The sequence below is a fragment of the Pseudophryne corroboree genome, unplaced genomic scaffold, assembly GCF_028390025.1.
Source record: "Pseudophryne corroboree isolate aPseCor3 unplaced genomic scaffold, aPseCor3.hap2 scaffold_121, whole genome shotgun sequence".
In the NCBI taxonomy this organism is placed as follows: domain Eukaryota; kingdom Metazoa; phylum Chordata; class Amphibia; order Anura; family Myobatrachidae; genus Pseudophryne; species Pseudophryne corroboree.
The window spans coordinates 806,721-821,758 of NW_026967835.1; the positions used below are offsets into that span (position 1 = coordinate 806,721).

The window sequence follows — 15,038 nt, forward strand, 5'->3', positions numbered from 1 at the left end:
ATGATGGCCTAACAGGAGGCTTTAAAATTCTCGTTCTAGTGCCCTTCGTTTGGGAGAAAAATGCAATGGTACAAGACAGCTTTTCCTTGCCAATATCTCTCTTTTGCAAAGAGCTGCGCATTGGAAAATTCAGGGCTATGTCGTGTAGATGATGGCCTAACAGGAGGCTTTAAAATTTTCTTTCTAGTGACCTTCGTTTGGGAGAAAAATGCAAAGGTACAAGACAGCTTTTCCTTGCCAATATCTCTCTTTTGCAAAGAGCTGCGCATTGGAAAATTCAGGGCTATGTCGTGTAGATGAGGCTAGAGCTGGGGAGGGTCTCTGCTCGGGCACCCCCCTGTCAAGTGAAGGAGATCCAACTGAGGCAACACAAGGGAACTCTCGAAAGAAGAACAAGGCTAGAGGAAGATCTGAAACAAAGAAATCTGACTTTTACCAGAGCTGACCAGAGGAAAACACAAACACAGTCCCCCACTACCACAAATAAAGCAGTCAAGTTTCCCACATTAAGGGAAATCACAGGGGTCAGCATACCCAGAATGCAATGAATGAACCTCACCCTGGGAGAATAATCTTCATGACCATGGTATCTCCTATGCAAAATAAGTATGATTTGGGATAGAGCTGGGGAGGGCCGCTGCTCAGGCATATCTCTGTCAAGTTAAGGAGATTCAACTGAGGCAGCACAAGGGAACTCTCATCTGGGGACAACAACTGCAGGGAGAACACATATTTTCAGATAAACATGGGAGGGCAGAAGGCTGCCTAATACTGAAGCACCCCCAAACAACAAACCAAATGCAACAACTAGTGCAAGCATTCCTGGGGGAAGGCCTGCCGCAGATGGATTTGCATATGGTGATGTCATCCAAGCAGTGGGTCAAAGTTGGCTTCAACCCTCGTCTGCATATGAAAACAGAAAAGGGGCGTGCAGGGCATGGTGGCCTTTTGCGGCGCTTGTCTGACCCCTAGTTTGCATTAAACACCTCCACCCTCCTTCGGTGTGGGGCTCATGTTGGCTATGCCCCAGCCCCTGAAGCATTCAAGCTGATTTCTTGCAGCAGCTGGGCACTGTAACAGCTCCAGAGCTGCTCTGTAAGGCAAGTAAAAGGGTGTGGGCCCTGCAGCACTACCTGTAGTTTGCATTGTGCATTGGAAGGCACAAAGTAAGCAGACGGGAGGAGAAGTCAGGATAGTGCACAAGGGTATAGAAGGGAGCGGCTGAAGAAAAGAGAAGTGGAAACAGACAGCAAACTAGGCTGGAGAGAGACCTGAGACAAAGAGATCTGAATTATACGAGAGCCGACCAGGGGAAACACAAATTATGCAGTCAAGTTTCCCACATTTGGGGAAATCGCAGGAGCAGCACACCCAGAGTACAATGGGTGAGCCTTGCCCTGGGAGAAGCACCTTCATGATCATAGTATCTCACCTGGCAGGTAAGTAGGAGTTGGGCTAGAGCTGGGGAGGGTCGCTGCTCGTGTACCCCCCTGTAAAGTGAAGGAGATCAAACTGAGGCAGCACAAGGGAACTCTCGAAAGAAGAATAAGGCTAAAGGAAAGTCTGAGACAAAGAAATCTGACTTTTACCAGAGCTGACCAGAGGAAAGCACAAACACAGTCTCCCACTACCACAAATAATGCAGTCAAGTTTCCCACATTTGGGGAAATCACAGCGGTCAGCATACCCAAAATGCAATGAATGAACCTCACCCTGGGAGAAAAATCTTCATGACCATGGTATCTCCTATGCAAAATAAGTATGATTTGGAATAGGGCTGGGGAGGGCCGCTGCTCATGCACATCTCTGTCAAGTAAAGGAGATTCAACTGAGGCAGCACAAGGGAACTCTCATCTTGGGACAACAACTGCAGGGAGAACATATATTTTCAGATGAACATGGGAGGGCAGAAGGCTGCCTAATACTGAAGCACCCCCAAACAACAAACCAAATGCAACAACTAGTGCAAGCATTCCTGGGGGAAGGCCTGCCACAGATGGATTTGCATATGGTGATGTCATCCAAGCAGTGGGTCAAAGTTGGCTTCAACCCTCGTCTGCATATGAAAATAAAAAAGGGGTGTGCAGGGCATGGCGGCCTTTTGCGGTGCTTGGATGACCCCTAGTTCGCATTAAACACCTCCACCCTCCTTCGGTGTGGGGCTCATGTTGGCTATGCCCCAGCCCCTGAAGCATTCAAGCTGATTTCTTGCAGCAGCTGGGCACTGTAACAGCTCCAGAGCTGCTCTGTAAAGCAAGTAAAAGGGTGTGGGCCCTGCAGCACTACCTGTAGTTTGCATTGTGCGTTGGAAGGCACAAAGTAAGCAGACAGGAGAAGTCAGGAGAGTCCACAAGGGTATAGAAGGGAGGGGCTCAAGAAAAAAGAAGTGGAAACAGACAGCAAACTAGGCTGGAGAGAGACCTGAGACAAAGAGATCTGAATTATATGAGAGCCGACCAGTGGAAACACAAATTATGCAGTCAAGTTTCCCACATTTGGGGAAATCGCAGGGGCAGCACACCCATAGTGCAATGGGTGAGCCTTGCCCTGGGAGAAGCACCTACATGATCATAGTATCTCACCTGGCAGGTAAGTAGGAGTTGGGCTAGAGCTGGGGAGGGTCGCTGCTCGGGCACCCCCCTGTCAAGTGAAGGAGATCCAACTGAGGCAGCACAAGGGAACTCTCGAAAGAAGAACAAGGCTAGAGGAAGATCTGAGACAAAGAAATCTGACTTTTACCAGAGCTGACCAGAGGAAAGCACAAACACAGTCCCCCACTACCACAAATAATGCAGTTGAGTTTCCCACATTTGGGGAAATCACAGGGGTCAGCATACCCAGAATGCAATGAATGAACCTAACCCTGGGAGAACAATCTTCATGACCATGGTATCTCCTATGCAAAATAAGTATGATTTGGGATAGGGCTGGGGAGGGCCGCTGCTCAGGCACATCTCTGTCAAGTAAAGGAGATTCAACTGAGGCAGCACAAGGGAACTCTCATCTGGGGACAACAACTGCAGGGAGAACACATATTTTCAGATGAACATGGGAGGGCAGAAGGCTGCCTAATACTGAAGCACCCCCAAACAACAAACCAAATGCAACAACTAGTAAAAGCATTCCTGGGAGAAGGTCTGCAGAAGACGGATTTGCATACGGTGATGTCATCCAAGCAGTGGGCCAAAGTTGGCTGGAACCCTCATCTGCATATGAAAAGAGAAAAGGGTTATGCAGGGCATGGCGGCCTTTTGCGGTGCTTGGATGACCCCTAGTTCGCATTAAACACCTCCATTCTCCTTCGGTGTGGGGCTCATGTTGGCTATGCCCCAGCCCCTGAAGTATTCAAGCTGATTTCTTGCAGCAGCTGGGCACTGTAACAGCTCCAGAGCTGCTCTGTAAGGCAAGTAAAAGGGTGTGGGCCCTGCAGCACTACCTGTAGTTCGCATTGTGCGTTGGAAGGCACAAAGTAAGCAGACAGGAGAAGTCAGGAGAGTGCACAAGGGCATAGAAGGCAGGGGCTCAAGAAAAGAGAAGTGGAAACAGACAGCAAACTAGGCTGGAGAGAGACCTGAGACAAAGAGATCTGAATTATACGAGTAGCCGACTAGAGGAAACACAAATTATGCAGTCAAGTGTCCCACATTTGGGGAAATCGTAGGAGCAGCACACCCAGAGTGCAATGGGTGAGCCTTGCCCTGGGAGAAGCACCTTCCTGATCATAGTATCTCACCTGGCAGGTAAGTAGGAGTTGGGCTAGAGCTGGGGAGGGTCGCTGCTCGGGCACCCCCCTGTCAAGTGAAGGAGATCCAACTGAGGCAGCACAAGGAAACTCTCGAAAAAAGAACAAGGCTAGAGGAAGATCTGAGACAAAGAAATCTGTATTTTACCAGAGCTGACCAGAGGAAAGCACAAACACAGTCCCCCACTACCACAAATAATGCAGTCGAGTTTCCCACATTTGGGGAAATCACAGGGGTCAGCATACCCAGAATGCAATGAATGAACCTCACCCTGAGAGAACAATCTTCATGACCATGGTATCTCCTATGCAAAATAAGTATGATTTGGGATAGGGCTGGGGAGGGCCGCTGCTCAGGCACATCTCTGTCAAGTAAAGGAGATTCAACTGAGGCAGCACAAGGGAACTCTCATCTGGGGACAACAACTGCAGGGAGAACACATATTTTCAGATGAACATGGGAGGGCAGAAGGCTGCCTAATACTGAAGCACCCCCAAACAACAAACCAAATGTAACAACTAGTAAAAGCATTCCTGGGAGAAGGTCTGCAGAAGACGGATTTGCATACGGTGATGTCATCCAAGCAGTGGGCCAAAGTTGGCTGGAACCCTCATCTGCATATGAAAAGAGAAAAGGGTTATGCAGGGCATGGCGGCCTTTTGCGGTGCTTGGATGACCCCTAGTTCGCATTAAATACCTCCACCCTCCTTCGGTGTGGGGCTCATGTTGGCTATGCCCCAGCCCCTGAAGCATTCAAGCTGATATCTTGCAGCAGCTGGGCACTGTAACAGCTCCAGAGCTGCTCTGTACGGCAAGTAAAAGGGTGTGGGCCCTGCAGCACTACCTGTAGTTCGCATTGTGCGTTGGAAGGCACAAAGTAAGCAGACGGGAGAAGTCAGGATAGTGCGCAAGGGCATAGAAGGGAGCGGCTCAAGAAAACAGAAGTGGAAACAGACAGCAAACTAGGCTGGAGAGAGACCTGAGACAAAGAGATCTGAATTATACGAGAGCCGACCAGGGGAAACACAAATTATGCAGTCAAGTTTCCCACATTTGGGGAAATCGCAGGAGCAGCACACCCAGAGTGCAATGGGTGAGCCTTGCCCTGGGAGAAGCACCTACGTGATCATAGTATCTCACCTGGCAGGTAAGTAGGAGTTGGGCTAGAGCTGGGGAGGGTCGCTGCTCGGGTACCCCCCCTGTCAAGTGAAGGAGATCCAACTGAGGCAGCACAAGGGAATTCTCGAAAGAAGAACAAGGCTAGAGGAAGATCTGAGACAAAGAAATCTGACTTTTACCAGAGCTGACCAGAGGAAAACACAAACACAGTCCCCCACTACCACAAATAATGCTGTCGAGTTTCCCACATTTGGGGAAATCACAGGGGTCAGCATACCCAGAATGCAATGAATGAACCTCACACTGGGAGAATAATCTTCATGACCATGGTCTCTCCTATGCAAAATAAGTATGATTTGGGATAGGGCTGGGGAGGGCCGCTGCTCAGGCACATCTCTGTCAAGTAAAGGAGATTCAACTGAGGCAGCATAAGGGAACTCTCATCTGGGGACAACAACTGCAGGGAGAACACATATTTTCAGATGAACATGGGAGGGCAGAAGGCTGCCTAATACTGAAGCACCCCCAAACAACAAACCAAATGCAACAACTAGTGCAAGCATTCCTGGGGGAAGGCCTGCAGCAGATGGATTTGCATATGGTGATGTCATCCAAAGCAGTGGGTCAAAGTTGGCTTCAACCCTCGTCTGCATATGAAAAGAGAAAAGGGGCGTGCAGGGCATGGCGGCCTTTTGCGGCGCTTGGATGACCCCTAGTTCGCATTAAACACCTCCACCCTCCTTCGGTGTGGGGCTCATGTTGGCTATGCCCCAGCCCCTGAAGCATTCAAGCTGATTTCTTGCAGTAGCTGGGCACTGTAACTGCTCCAGAGCTGCTCTGTACGGCAAGTAAAAGGGTGTGGGCCCTGCAGCACTACCTGTAGTTTGCATTGTGCATTGGAAGGCACAAAGTAAGCAGACGGGAGAAGTAAGGATAGTGCGCAAGGCCATAGAATGGAGCGGCTTAAGAAAAGAGAAGTGGAAACAGACAGCAAACTAGGCTGGAGAGAGACCTGAGACAAAGAGATCTGAATTATACGAGAGCCGACCAGGGGAAACACAAATTATGCAGTCAAGTTTCCCACATTAGGGGAAATCGCAGGGGCAGCACATCCAGAGTGCAATGGGTGAGCCTTGCCCTGGGAGAAGCACCTTCATGATTATAGTATCTCACCTGGCAGGTAAGTAGAAGTTGGGCTAGAGCTGGGGAGAGTCGCTGCACGGGCACCCCCCTGTCAAGTGAAGGAGATCCAACTGAGGCAGCACAAGGGAACTCTCGAAAGAAGAACAAGGCTAGAGGAAGATCTGAAACAAAGAAATCTGACTTTTACCAGAGCTGACCAGAGGAAAGCACAAACACAGTCCCCCACTACCACAAATAATGCAGTTGAGTTTCCCACATTTGGGGAAATCACAGGGGTCAGCATACCCAGAATGCAATGAATGAACCTCACCCTGGGAGAACAATCTTCAAGACCATGGTCTCTCCTATGCAAAATAAGTATGATTTGGGATAGGGCTGGGGAGGGCCGCTGCTCAGGCACATCTCTGTCAAGTAAAGGAGATTCAACTGAGGCAGCACAAGGGAACTCTCATCTGGGGACAACAACTGCAGGGAGAACACATATTTTCAGATGAACATGGGAGGGCAGAAGGCTGCCTAATACTGAAGCACCCCCAAACAACAAACCAAATGCAACAACTAGTGCAAGCATTCCTGGGGGAAGGCCTGCAGCAGATGGATTTGCATATGGTGATGCCATCCAAGCAGTGGGTCAAAGTTGGCTTCAACCCTCGTCTGCATATGAAAAGAGAAAAGGGGCGTGCAGGGCATGGCGGCCTTTTGCGGCGCTTGGATGACCCCTAGTTCGCATTACACACCTCCACCCTCCTTCGGTGTGGGGCTCATGTTGGCTATGCCCCAGCCCCTGAAGCATTCAAGCTGATTTCTTGCAGCAGCTGGGCACTGTAACTGCTCCAGAGCTGCTCTGTAAGGCAAGTAAAAGGGTGTGGGCCCTGCAGCACTACCTGTAGTTTGCATTGTGCGTTGGAAGGCACGAAGTAAGCAGACGGGAGAAGTCAGGATAGTGCGCAAGGGCATAGAAGAGAGCGGCTCAAGAAAAGAGAAGTGGAAACAGACAGCAAACTAGGCTGGAGAGAGACCTGAGACAAAGAGATCTGAATTATACGAGAGATGACCAAGGGAAACACAAATTATGCAGTCAAGTTTCCCACATTTGGGGAAATCGCAGGGGCAGCACAACCAGAGTGCAATGGGTGAGCCTTGCCCTGGGAGAAGCACCTTCATGATCATAGTATCTCACCTGGCAGGTAAGTAGGAGTTGGGCTAGAGCTGGGGAGGGTCGCTGCTCGGGCACCCCCCTCTCAAGTGAAAGAGATCCAACTGAGGCAGCACAAGGGAACTCTCGAAAGAAGAACAAGGCTAGAGGAAGATCTGATATAAAGAAATCTGATTTTTACCAGAGCTGACCAGAGGAAAGCACAAACACAGTCCCCCACTACCACAAATAATGCAGTCGAGTTTCCCACATTTGGGGAAATCACAGGGGTCAGCATACCCAAAATGCAATGAATGAACCTCACCCTCGGAGAACAATCTTCATGACCATGGTATCTCCTATGCAAAATAAGTATGATTTGGGATAGGGCTGGGGAGGGCCGCTGCTCAGGCACATCTCTGTCAAGTAAAGGAGATTCAACTGAGGCAGCACAAGGGAACTCCCATCTGGGGACAACAACTGCAGGGAGAACACATATTTTCAGATGAACATGGGAGGGCAGAAGGCTGCCTAATACTGAAGCACCCGCAAACAACAAACCAAATGCAACAACTAGTACAAGCATTCCTGGGGGAAGTTCTGCAGAAGACGGATTTGCATACGGTGATGTCATCCAAGCAGTGGGCCAAAGTTGGCTGGAACCCTCATCTGCATATGAAAAGAGAAAAGGGGTATGCAGGGCATGGCGGCCTTTTGCGGCGCTTGGATGACCCTTAGTTCGCATTAAACACCCCCACCCTCCTTCGGTGTGGGGCTCATGTTTGCTATGCCCCAGCCCCTGAAGCATTCAAGCTGATTTCTTGCAGCAGCTGGGCACTGTAACAGCTCCAGAGCTGCTCTGTACGGCAAGTAAAAGGGTGTGGGCCCTGCAGCACTACCTGTAGTTTGCATTGTGCATTGGAAGGCACTTAAGAAAAGAGAAGTGGAAACAGACAGCAAACTAGGCTGGAGAGAGACTTGAGACAAAGAGATCTGAATTATACGAGAGCCGACCAGGGGAAACACAAATTATGCAGTCAAGTTTCCCACATTTGGGGAAATCGCAGGAGCAGCACACCCAGAGTGCAATGGGTGAGCCTTGCCCTGGGAGAAGCACCTACGTGATCATAGTATCTCACCTGGCAGGTAAGTAGGAGTTGGGCTAGAGCTGGGGAGGGTCGCTGCTCGGGTACCCCCCTGTCAAGTGAAGGAGATCCAACTGAGGCAGCACAAGGGAATTCTCAAAAGAAGAACAAGGCTAGAGGAAGATCTGAGACAAAGAAATCTGACTTTTACCAGAGCTGACCAGAGGAAAACACAAACACAGTCCCCCACTACCACAAATAATGCTGTCGAGTTTCCCACATTTGGGGAAATCACAGGGGTCAGCATACCCAGAATGCAATGAATGAACCTCACACTGGGAGAATAATCTTCATGACCATGGTCTCTCCTATGCAAAATAAGTATGATTTGGGATAGGGCTGGGGAGGGCCGCTGCTCAGGCACATCTCTTTCAAGTAAAGGAGATTCAACTGAGGCAGCATAAGGGAACTCTCATCTGGGGACAACAACTGCAGGGAGAACACATATTTTCAGATGAACATGGGAGGGCAGAAGGCTGCCTAATACTGAAGCACCCCCAAACAACAAACCAAATGCAACAACTAGTGCAAGCATTCCTGGGGGAAGGCCTGCAGCAGATGGATTTGCATATGGTGATGTCATCCAAAGCAGTGGGTCAAAGTTGGCTTCAACCCTCGTCTGCATATGAAAAGAGAAAAGGGGCGTGCAGGGCTTGGCGGCCTTTTGCGGCGCTTGGATGACCCCTAGTTCGCATTAAACACCTCCACCCTCCTTCGGTGTGGGGCTCATGTTGGCTATGCCCCAGCCCCTGAAGCATTCAAGCTGATTTCTTGCAGTAGCTGGGCACTGTAACTGCTCCAGAGCTGCTCTGTACGGCAAGTAAAAGGGTGTGGGCCCTGCAGCACTACCTGTAGTTTGCATTGTGCATTGGAAGGCACAAAGTAAGCAGACGGGAGAAGTAAGGATAGTGCGCAAGGCCATAGAATGGAGCGGCTTAAGAAAAGAGAAGTGGAAACAGACAGCAAACTAGGCTGGAGAGAGACCTGAGACAAAGAGATCTGAATTATACGAGAGCCGACCAGGGGAAACACAAATTATGCAGTCAAGTTTCCCACATTTGGGGAAATCGCAGGGGCAGCACATCCAGAGTGCAATGGGTGAGCCTTGCCCTGGGAGAAGCACCTTCATGATTATAGTATCTCACCTGGCAGGTAAGTAGAAGTTGGGCTAGAGCTGGGGAGATTCGCTGCACGGGCACCCCCCTGTCAAGTGAAGGAGATCCAACTGAGGCAGCACAAGGGAACTCTCGAAAGAAGAACAAGGCTAGAGGAAGATCTGAAACAAAGAAATCTGACTTTTACCAGAGCTGACCAGAGGAAAGCACAAACACAGTCCCCCACTACCACAAATAATGCAGTTGAGTTTCCCACATTTGGGGAAATCACAGGGGTCAGCATACCCAGAATGCAATGAATGAACCTCACCCTGGGAGAACAATCTTCAAGACCATGGTATCTCCTATGCAAAATAAGTATGATTTGGGATAGGGCTGGGGAGGGCCGCTGCTCAGGCACATCTCTTTCAAGTAAAGGAGATTCAACTGAGGCAGCACAAGGGAACTCTCATCTGGGGACAACAACTGCAGGGAGAACACATATTTTCAGATGAACATGGGAGGGCAGAAGGCTGCCTAATACTGAAGCACCCCCAAACAACAAACCAAATGCAACAACTAGTGCAAGCATTCCTGGGGGAAGGCCTGCAGCAGATGGATTTGCATATGGTGATGCCATCCAAGCAGTGGGTCAAAGTTGGCTTCAACCCTCGTCTGCATATGAAAAGAGAAAAGGGGCGTGCAGGGCATGGCGGCCTTTTGCGGCGCTTGGATGACCCCTAGTTCGCATTACACACCTCCACCCTCCTTCGGTGTGGGGCTCATGTTGGCTATGCCCCAGCCCCTGAAGCATTCAAGCTGATTTCTTGCAGCAGCTGGGCACTGTAACTGCTCCAGAGCTGCTCTGTAAGGCAAGTAAAAGGGTGTGGGCCCTGCAGCACTACCTGTAGTTTGCATTGTGCGTTGGAAGGCACGAAGTAAGCAGACGGGAGAAGTCAGGATAGTGCGCAAGGGCATAGAAGGGAGCGGCTCAAGAAAAGAGAAGTGGAAACAGACAGCAAACTAGGCTGGAGAGAGACCTGAGACAAAGAGATCTGAATTATACGAGAGATGACCAAGGGAAACACAAATTATGCAGTCAAGTTTCCCACATTTGGGGAAATCGCAGGGGCAGCACAACCAGAGTGCAATGGGTGAGCCTTGCCCTGGGAGAAGCACCTTCATGATCATAGTTTCTCACCTGGCAGGTAAGTAGGAGTTGGGCTAGAGCTGGGGAGGGTCGCTGCTCGGGCACCCCCCTCTCAAGTGAAAGAGATCCAACTGAGGCAGCACAAGGGAACTCTCGAAAGAAGAACAAGGCTAGAGGAAGATCTGATATAAAGAAATCTGATTTTTACCAGAGCTGACCAGAGGAAAGCACAAACACAGTCCCCCACTACCACAAATAATGCAGTCGAGTTTCCCACATTTGGGGAAATCACAGGGGTCAGCATACCCAGAATGCAATGAATGAACCTCACCCTGGGAGAACAATCTTCATGACCATGGTATCGCCTATGCAAAATAAGTATGATTTGGGATAGGGCTGGGGAGGGCCGCTGCTCAGGCACATCTCTGTCAAGTAAAGGAGATTCAACTGAGGCAGCACAAGGGAACTCTCATCTGGGGACAACAACTGCAGGGAGAACACATATTTTCAGATGAACATGGGAGGGCAGAAGGCTGCCTAATACTGAAGCACCCCCAAATAACAAACCAAATGCAACAACTAGTGCAAGCATTCCTGGGGGAAGGCCTGCAGCAGATGGATTTGCATATGGTGATGTCATCCAAACAGTGGGTCAAAGTTGGCTTCAACCCTCGTCTGCATATGAAAAGAGACAAGGGGCGTGCAGGGCATGGCGGCCTTTTGCGGCGCTTGGATGACCCCTAGTTCGCATTACACACCTCCACCCTCCTTCGGTGTGGGGCTCATGTTGGCTATGCCCCAGCCCCTGAAGCATTCAAGCTGATTTCTTGCAGCAGCTGGGCACTGTAACAGCTCCAGAGCTGCTCTGTAAGGCAAGTAAAAGGGTGTGGGCCCTGCAGTACTACCTGTAGTTTGCATTGTGCATTGGAAGGCACAAAGTAAGCAGACGGGAGGAGAAGTCAGGATAGTGCACAAGGGTATAGAAGGGAGCGGCTGAAGAAAAGAGAAGTGGAAACAGACAGCAAACTAGGCTGTAGAGAGATCTGAGACAAAGAGATCTGAATTATACGAGAACCGACCAGGGGAAACACAAATTATGCAGTCAAGTTTCCCACATTTGGGGAAATCGCAGGGGCAGCACACCCAGAGTGCAATGGGTAAACCTTGCCCTGGGAGAAGCACCTTCATGATCATAGTATCTCACCTGGCAGGTAAGTAGGAGTTGGGCTAGAACTGGGGAGGGTCGCTGCTCGGGCACCCCCCTGTTAAGAGAAGGAGATCCAACTGAGGCAGCACAAGGGAACTCTCAAAAGAAGAACAAGGCTAGAGGAAGATCTGAAAAAAAGAAATCTGACTTTTACCAGAGCTGACCAGAAGAAAACACAAACACAGTCCCCCACTACCACAAATAAAGCAGTCGAGTTTCCCACATTTGGGGAAATCACAGGGGTCAGCATACCCAGAATGCAATGAATGAACCTCACCCTGGGAGAATAATCTTCATGACCATGGTATCTCCTATGCAAAATAAGTATGATTTGGGATAGAGCTGGGGAGGGCCGCTGCTCAGGCACATCTCTGTCAAGTTAAGGAGATTCAACTGAGGCAGCACAAGGGAACTCTCATCTGGGGACAACAACTGCAGGGAGAACACATATTTTCAGATGAACATGGGAGGGCAGAAGGCTGCCTAATACTGAAGCACCCCCAAACAACAAACCAAATGCAAAAACTAGTGCAAGCATTCCTGGGGGAAGGCCTGCCGCAGATGGATTTGCATATGGTGATGTCATCCAAGCAGTGGGTCAAAGTTGGCTTCAACCCTCGTCTGCATATGAAAACAGAAAAGGGGCGTGCAGGGCATGGTGGCCTTTTGCGGCGCTTGACTGACCCCTAGTTTGCATTAAACACCTCCACCCTCCTTCGGTGTGGGGCTCATGTTGGCTATGCCCCAGCCCCTGAAGCATTCAAGCTGATTTCTTGCAGCAGCTGGGCACTGTAACAGCTCCAGAGCTGCTCTGTAAGGCAAGTAAAAGGGTGTGGGCCCTGCAGCACTACCTGTAGTTTGCATTGTGCATTGGAAGGCATAAAGTAAGCAGACGGGAGGAGAAGTCAGGATAGTGCACAAGGGTATAGAAGGGAGCGGCTGAAGAAAAGAGAAGTGGAAACAGACAGCAAACTAGGCTGGAGAGAGACCTGAGACAAAGAGATCTGAATTATACGAGAGCCGACCAGGGGAAACACAAATTATGCAGTCAAGTTTCCCACATTTGGGGAAATCGCAGGAGCAGCACACCCAGAGTACAATGGGTGAGCCTTGCCCTGGGAGAAGCACCTTCATGATCATAGTATCTCACCTGGCAGGTAAGTAGGAGTTGGGCTAGAGCTGGGGAGGGTCGCTGCTCGGGTACCCCCCTGTAAAGTGAAGGAGATCCAACTGAGGCAGCACAAGGGAACTCTCGAAAGAAGAACAAGGCTAAAGGAAAATCTGAGACAAAGAAATCTGACTTTTACCAGAGCTGACCAGAAGAAATCACAAACACAGCCTCCCACTACCACAAATAATGCAGTCAAGTTTCCCACATTTGGGGAAATCACAGGGGTCAGCATACCCAGAATGCAATGAATGAACCTCACCCTGGGAGAACAATCTTCATGACCATGGTATCTCCTATGCAAAATAAGTATGATTTGGAATAGGGCTGGGGAGGGCCGCTGCTCATGCACATCTCTATCAAGTAAAGGAGATTCAACTGAGGCAGCACAAGGGAACTCTCATCTGGGGACAACAACTGCAGGGAGAACATATATTTTCAGATGAACATGGGAGGGCAGAAGGCTGCCTAATACTGAAGCACCCCCAAACAACAAACCAAATGCAACAACTAGTGCAAGCATTCCTGGGGGAAGGCCTGCCGCAGATGGATTTGCATATGGTGATGTCATCCAAGCAGTGGGTCAAAGTTGGCTTCAACCCTCGTCTGCATATGAAAAGAGAAAAGGGGCGTGCAGGGCATGGTGGCCTTTTGCGGCGCTTGGCTGACCCCTAGTTTGCATTAAACACCTCCACCCTCCTTTGGTGTGGGGCTCATGTTGGCTATGCCCCAGCCCCTGAAGCATTCAAGCTGATTTCTTGCAGCAGCTGGGCACTGTAACAGCTCCAGAGCTGCTCTGTAAGGCAAGTAAAAGGGTGTGGGCCCTGCAGCACTACCTGTAGTTCGCATTGTGCGTTGGAAGGCACGAAGTAAGCAGACGGGAGAAGTCAGGATAGTGCGCAAGGGCATAGAAGGGAGCGGCTCAAGAAAAGAGAAGTGGAAACAGACAGCAAACTAGGCTGGAGAGAGACCTGAGACAAAGAGATCTGAATTATACGAGAGATGACCAAGGGAAACACAAATTATGCAGTCAAGTTTCCCACATTTGGGGAAATCGTAGGAGCAGCACACCCAGAGTGCAATGGGTGAGCCTTGCCCTGGGAGAAGCACCTTCCTGATCATAGTATCTCACCTGGCAGGTAAGTAGGAGTTGGGCTTGAGCTGGGGAGGGTCGCTGCTCGGGCACCCCCCTGTCAAGTGAAGGAGATTCAACTGAGGCAGCACAAGGAAACTCTCAAAAAAAGAACAAGGCTAGAGGAAGATCTGAGACAAAGAAATCTGACTTTTACCAGATGTAAATGAAGCACTAACAGGAGGCTTTAAAATTTTCATTCTAGTGTCCTTCGTTTGGGAGAAAACTGCAAAGGTACAATACAGCTTTTCCTTGCCGATATCTCTCTTTTGCAAAGAGATAGGCATTGGAAAATTCAGGGCTATAACGTGTAGATGAAGCACTAATAGGAGGCTTTAAAATTTTCATTCTAGTGTCCTTCGTTTGGGAGAAAAATGCAAAGGTACAATACAGGTTTTCCTTGCCGATATCTCTCTTTTGCAAAGAGATAGGCATTGGAAAATTCAGGGCTATAACGTGTAGATGAAGCACTAACAGGAGGCTTTAAAATTTTCATTCTAGTGTATTTCGTTTGGGAAAAAATGCAAAGGTACAATACCGCTTTTCCTTGCCGATATCTCTCTTTTGCAAAGAGCTAGGCATTGGAAAATTCAGGGCTATAACGTGTAGATGAAGCACTAATAGGAGGCTTTAAAATTTTCAATCTATTGTCCTTCGTTTGGGAGAAAAATGCAAAGGTACAATACAGCTTTTCCTTGCCAATATCTCTCTTTTGCAAAGAGCTAGGCAATGGAAAATTCAGGGCTATAACGTGTAGATGAAGCACTAACAGGAGGCTTTAAAATTTTCATTCTAGTGTCTTTCGTTTGGGAGAAAAATGCAAAAGTACAATGCTGCTTTTCCTTGCCGATATCTCTCTTTTGCAAAGAGATAAGCATTGGAAAATTCAGGGCTATAACGTGTAGATGAAGCACTAACAGGAGGCTTTAAAATTTTCATTCTAGTGTCTTTCGTTTGGGAGAAAAATGCAAAGGTACAATACAGCTTTTCCTTGCCAATATC

General features: G+C 49.2%; 23 non-coding genes and 1 pseudogene across 23 annotated transcripts; all 24 read right to left on the reverse strand.

Annotated features, from left to right (window-relative positions):
* Positions 1-446: 446 nt before the first annotated feature.
* Positions 447-610, reverse strand: LOC134992304 (U1 spliceosomal RNA). The gene has a single exon (XR_010196485.1). It is a non-coding gene; the product is annotated as a U1 spliceosomal RNA (small nuclear RNA).
* A 674-nt stretch (positions 611-1,284) lies between these two features.
* LOC134992464 (U1 spliceosomal RNA) lies at positions 1,285-1,447 on the reverse strand. The gene has a single exon (XR_010196626.1). It is a non-coding gene; the product is annotated as a U1 spliceosomal RNA (small nuclear RNA).
* A 152-nt stretch (positions 1,448-1,599) lies between these two features.
* LOC134992330 (U1 spliceosomal RNA) lies at positions 1,600-1,763 on the reverse strand. The gene has a single exon (XR_010196509.1). It is a non-coding gene; the product is annotated as a U1 spliceosomal RNA (small nuclear RNA).
* A 698-nt stretch (positions 1,764-2,461) lies between these two features.
* Positions 2,462-2,597, reverse strand: LOC134992562 (U1 spliceosomal RNA; annotated as a pseudogene).
* A 152-nt stretch (positions 2,598-2,749) lies between these two features.
* On the reverse strand, positions 2,750-2,913 carry LOC134992567 (U1 spliceosomal RNA). The gene has a single exon (XR_010196712.1). It is a non-coding gene; the product is annotated as a U1 spliceosomal RNA (small nuclear RNA).
* A 671-nt stretch (positions 2,914-3,584) lies between these two features.
* LOC134992564 (U1 spliceosomal RNA) lies at positions 3,585-3,748 on the reverse strand. Its single transcript, XR_010196709.1, has one exon. It is a non-coding gene; the product is annotated as a U1 spliceosomal RNA (small nuclear RNA).
* Positions 3,749-3,900: 152 nt separating this feature from the next.
* On the reverse strand, positions 3,901-4,064 carry LOC134992140 (U1 spliceosomal RNA). Its single transcript, XR_010196329.1, has one exon. It is a non-coding gene; the product is annotated as a U1 spliceosomal RNA (small nuclear RNA).
* Positions 4,065-4,735: 671 nt separating this feature from the next.
* On the reverse strand, positions 4,736-4,898 carry LOC134992505 (U1 spliceosomal RNA). The gene has a single exon (XR_010196664.1). It is a non-coding gene; the product is annotated as a U1 spliceosomal RNA (small nuclear RNA).
* A 153-nt stretch (positions 4,899-5,051) lies between these two features.
* LOC134992322 (U1 spliceosomal RNA) lies at positions 5,052-5,215 on the reverse strand. Its single transcript, XR_010196502.1, has one exon. It is a non-coding gene; the product is annotated as a U1 spliceosomal RNA (small nuclear RNA).
* A 672-nt stretch (positions 5,216-5,887) lies between these two features.
* On the reverse strand, positions 5,888-6,050 carry LOC134992593 (U1 spliceosomal RNA). Its single transcript, XR_010196735.1, has one exon. It is a non-coding gene; the product is annotated as a U1 spliceosomal RNA (small nuclear RNA).
* Positions 6,051-6,202: 152 nt separating this feature from the next.
* LOC134992093 (U1 spliceosomal RNA) lies at positions 6,203-6,366 on the reverse strand. Its single transcript, XR_010196286.1, has one exon. It is a non-coding gene; the product is annotated as a U1 spliceosomal RNA (small nuclear RNA).
* A 671-nt stretch (positions 6,367-7,037) lies between these two features.
* On the reverse strand, positions 7,038-7,200 carry LOC134992545 (U1 spliceosomal RNA). The gene has a single exon (XR_010196696.1). It is a non-coding gene; the product is annotated as a U1 spliceosomal RNA (small nuclear RNA).
* A 152-nt stretch (positions 7,201-7,352) lies between these two features.
* On the reverse strand, positions 7,353-7,516 carry LOC134992090 (U1 spliceosomal RNA). The gene has a single exon (XR_010196283.1). It is a non-coding gene; the product is annotated as a U1 spliceosomal RNA (small nuclear RNA).
* Positions 7,517-8,131: 615 nt separating this feature from the next.
* Positions 8,132-8,294, reverse strand: LOC134992506 (U1 spliceosomal RNA). The gene has a single exon (XR_010196665.1). It is a non-coding gene; the product is annotated as a U1 spliceosomal RNA (small nuclear RNA).
* Positions 8,295-8,446: 152 nt separating this feature from the next.
* Positions 8,447-8,610, reverse strand: LOC134992324 (U1 spliceosomal RNA). The gene has a single exon (XR_010196503.1). It is a non-coding gene; the product is annotated as a U1 spliceosomal RNA (small nuclear RNA).
* Positions 8,611-9,282: 672 nt separating this feature from the next.
* LOC134992577 (U1 spliceosomal RNA) lies at positions 9,283-9,445 on the reverse strand. Its single transcript, XR_010196721.1, has one exon. It is a non-coding gene; the product is annotated as a U1 spliceosomal RNA (small nuclear RNA).
* A 152-nt stretch (positions 9,446-9,597) lies between these two features.
* On the reverse strand, positions 9,598-9,761 carry LOC134992001 (U1 spliceosomal RNA). The gene has a single exon (XR_010196199.1). It is a non-coding gene; the product is annotated as a U1 spliceosomal RNA (small nuclear RNA).
* Positions 9,762-10,432: 671 nt separating this feature from the next.
* LOC134992539 (U1 spliceosomal RNA) lies at positions 10,433-10,595 on the reverse strand. Its single transcript, XR_010196692.1, has one exon. It is a non-coding gene; the product is annotated as a U1 spliceosomal RNA (small nuclear RNA).
* Positions 10,596-10,747: 152 nt separating this feature from the next.
* Positions 10,748-10,911, reverse strand: LOC134992171 (U1 spliceosomal RNA). Its single transcript, XR_010196359.1, has one exon. It is a non-coding gene; the product is annotated as a U1 spliceosomal RNA (small nuclear RNA).
* Positions 10,912-11,585: 674 nt separating this feature from the next.
* Positions 11,586-11,748, reverse strand: LOC134992371 (U1 spliceosomal RNA). Its single transcript, XR_010196543.1, has one exon. It is a non-coding gene; the product is annotated as a U1 spliceosomal RNA (small nuclear RNA).
* A 152-nt stretch (positions 11,749-11,900) lies between these two features.
* On the reverse strand, positions 11,901-12,064 carry LOC134992271 (U1 spliceosomal RNA). The gene has a single exon (XR_010196454.1). It is a non-coding gene; the product is annotated as a U1 spliceosomal RNA (small nuclear RNA).
* Positions 12,065-12,738: 674 nt separating this feature from the next.
* Positions 12,739-12,901, reverse strand: LOC134992465 (U1 spliceosomal RNA). The gene has a single exon (XR_010196627.1). It is a non-coding gene; the product is annotated as a U1 spliceosomal RNA (small nuclear RNA).
* A 152-nt stretch (positions 12,902-13,053) lies between these two features.
* On the reverse strand, positions 13,054-13,217 carry LOC134992288 (U1 spliceosomal RNA). The gene has a single exon (XR_010196470.1). It is a non-coding gene; the product is annotated as a U1 spliceosomal RNA (small nuclear RNA).
* Positions 13,218-13,888: 671 nt separating this feature from the next.
* LOC134992494 (U1 spliceosomal RNA) lies at positions 13,889-14,051 on the reverse strand. The gene has a single exon (XR_010196653.1). It is a non-coding gene; the product is annotated as a U1 spliceosomal RNA (small nuclear RNA).
* Between the last annotated feature and the right edge of the window lie 987 nt (positions 14,052-15,038).